General features: G+C 30.9%; 1 pseudogene; it reads right to left on the bottom strand.

The window, feature by feature from the left end:
• Positions 1–207: 207 nt before the first annotated feature.
• On the bottom strand, positions 208–283 carry LOC120892446 (small nucleolar RNA U3; annotated as a pseudogene).
• Positions 284–3,290: the final 3,007 nt, after the last annotated feature.

Here is a 3,290-nt window from a genome sequence, read left to right as displayed (position 1 = left end):
CAAGGTCAAAAAAGTTAAAATTTCTATTAATATTTGTGACTCAATTCTGGGAGATCAAGAAAAGATGTTGTGGAGCATAAGCTATCCATTAGTTCCAGCTGTCTGATGATACATTGTACTTGTGACCATCAGGTGAATCCAATGGGCATCTTGAAACATCATCTCCAAAAGTGTTAAAGGATAATTTTCAACTGGGAAAACAATAATTCCATGGAAATAGAAAGTAAACATATGTCAAAGATTAATAACAAACTATAGAAATGATCCCTGAAAGTATAGTCTTTGTCAAAGATTAGTTTACTCATTAATCCATGAGGAATCCAGTATGATACTGCAATTTATTCCTATTCTTTTTCTTACCTCAACTTAAAGTTAATTCACTAAAACTTTATCTTTTTTATCTTCATTTTATGTAAATTTACTAAAGCTTTTTCTTTGACTTATACAATTTGTTACTTTTTTGTTACCTCCATTTTTTCATTCTGAGCTCCATCTTTTTTCACTTAGATATTTTTTACCTTGTTTCAAAAATGAATTCAGATTTCTCTGTTGTAATATATTTTCAAATCCTTTTCTTAAATATTTTTCCAAAACTTTTCATGGAATTTTGAATCCCATACAAATTAATTATAATAAACAATATTTTTATCATATTCTTCTCTGACTCCACTTGCTTTTAATAATATTAACTAATAAAATCTACTGTTCTCCGAGCAACCTAAATGCACTTTACTATGGTGTTTAGTGCCAACACTTGAGCTAGAGACTGCTGTGTGCCACCCCATCTGTGATATACACCTATAACTGGAGAACATTGCTATCTCTGCAAAATATTGTCACATCATTAAATGGATTTTGTCACCTCTATTTGCTACTGTTGTGTTCTATGACCACTGCTGCAGAGCCACTTCCATTTAGTTGGGTAAGATTTCTTGAGTGGTAAGTGGGATTCATGTTCTCTGGATTTCTCCATTTTTCAAAATCACCAAGTATTCTATGATGACATGCTTAAATATCTTCCCAGTACAGTGTTTTCCATTTTTATTTTTTGATATGATTTGTTAATGCTAGAGACTGAACCCAGGGCCTTATGCATTCTAAATGCATGTTATCCCACTGAGACATACCCTCAGCTCATGCTTTTCATTTTTAGTTCTTAGTAGTGTGGAATGTGTCTCAATGTGTCACATAAATTTTTGGTGTGTTTAGGCTGTGTTAATTCTCACCCTACATTTTCCTCTCATGTGTTTTGTAACCAGCTTTTACAGAGCTGAAAAGAGATCACATTCAATGGATAGGTCAGAGGCCAATGCTCTGGATCAATTCATCCCTGATTAATTTTTGGTAACCTATGTGGTTACATTTTTTGTTTGAATTTCTCTTTCTTTTAGTGACATTATTTTCCAAAGGCTTCTCATGAAAAGTGACAGTACTCATCTAAGCCATTCCCTTTGGCATATTCATTAGCTTATTTGGTTCTCAGTGGTAGATTTGACTTAGGATCAAAGAAAAATTATTAATTTTTAACCTTTCCAGCTCTTTCTAGATTATCCATTTAGGCATATATACAAGTATGTACATATATACTGTCTATATTAGATTTATTAAATATATACTTTTGAGAATCGTTGAAAATATAACAGGATATAAAATATAAAATAAAATTTACATAATAAAACTTTTAAAGTGGTAAATGATTTATATTAATATACTTTATTATGTAAATTATCATATTTTTTTCTTTTAACTCTAGATCCCTTTATAAAATGAAACTCCAACAAAATAATTTACTACTTAATTTTCTTCTGTTCCAATACTAATAATCCCCTAGTCCTAACATTCAAAACATATAATTAAAGGCTGGAGAATTCTTTGTAAAATCCAAATATTTTATATAGTTTTCATTATTTGCTTTATCTTTTGTGAATCTCATCTTTATTCCATAACTTGATTATTTTTTCTTCATGTTTACATAAGTCATTATTACCAGACACATACATTTATTGAGTGCAAGGGATAATAAATTGTTAGTTTATTGTCAGATCATTTTGTCTTTTTAAGTAGTGGGAGAAAACTTCAGCCATAAACCAACTTTTATAAATGAGTTTTCTTTATAACACTCTTGTCTCTCTTAAAATGTACATCTATATTCTATTATGAATAATTTTTTTCTGTCGGTATGTGGTGCTTTAAAACCCATCAGTATCTGTAAGCACACAAAGAGAATTAAAATTCTCCTTCTCCTTTCCTCACCCTTTCCACCTCCAGCTCCCACGCCCCTACCCCCGCCAAAGGATCAAACCCAGGCCCTTGTACATGCTAAGTGAATGCTCTATCACTTAGATCTTTGTTTTTAAAAGTCTTATCTATATTATGTTGGCTTATTGATAAGAATTTTTAAGATAAAATCAGAAAATGTTCATATTCACTTTCTTCTTCTGGTTTATTCCTTTACTCATTGTACATCATTATCAAAATACTCTTTGACTTAGTAATATCTGGAAATATTTGGCAGTGTAATTACGTAGGCCTCTATGTCTCTCACTTGCTCTTTATTGAGTAATTTCTCTTAGGGAAGCCATGAGAATGACCATCATTCAGAAAGTAATAGGAAGGCATGATAAAAATCAAAGGACTCAAACATAATAAAATAGCAATGTTGCTGCCTTCCTGATTTATTTTCTTTTTTATCATTGTCATTCATTTGTTTTATGGCAACTCTCTTTCTCTCTAGATACTCTGTTCCTTGTGATGTAGACAGTGAAATGATCAACTTTCATTCCAGCCAACACTTAAAGGGAGCTCAGTAAATGTTTGCCAAATGGTTTCATGAAACTGAGAATCTCAAAATTATACATGGTGGTGGTAGAGTCTGGTCTTTAACTCTGTGAGCTACAAATTTCTCTGGACTCTCAGGTATATTTAAAAAATTGGTCATCATAACATTCCTGTATACTCTTGTGTGTGTGTGTGTGTGTGTGTGTGTATGTCTATGTATTCATATCATTTTTATTGGCTTTGTGATTTTATTACTTGATACCTAATATGAATTAGGCAGGTAGGCCCAGGTTTTATAGATACTTAAAGTTATAAAAATTTTGTTGGCTCATTAACAAAATGAATATTAAAATTTCTATGTAAATTTAAACATATAAGTGAATATTCATTTAAGATGAGAAAATAAATCTTAGAATGCCTAGGGAAAAAAAAAATAAAACATCTTTAGTCAGTTGATGCATAATAGCTCTGAACTATTTTCCTTTTATCTTCATGCTCTTTAATTGTCTCCT

The sequence above is a fragment of the Ictidomys tridecemlineatus genome, chromosome 9 (assembly GCF_052094955.1).
Source record: "Ictidomys tridecemlineatus isolate mIctTri1 chromosome 9, mIctTri1.hap1, whole genome shotgun sequence".
NCBI classification, from domain to species: domain Eukaryota; kingdom Metazoa; phylum Chordata; class Mammalia; order Rodentia; family Sciuridae; genus Ictidomys; species Ictidomys tridecemlineatus.
Note: the sequence above shows the minus strand (reverse complement) of the source record. Positions and strands in the feature narration are given on the sequence as shown.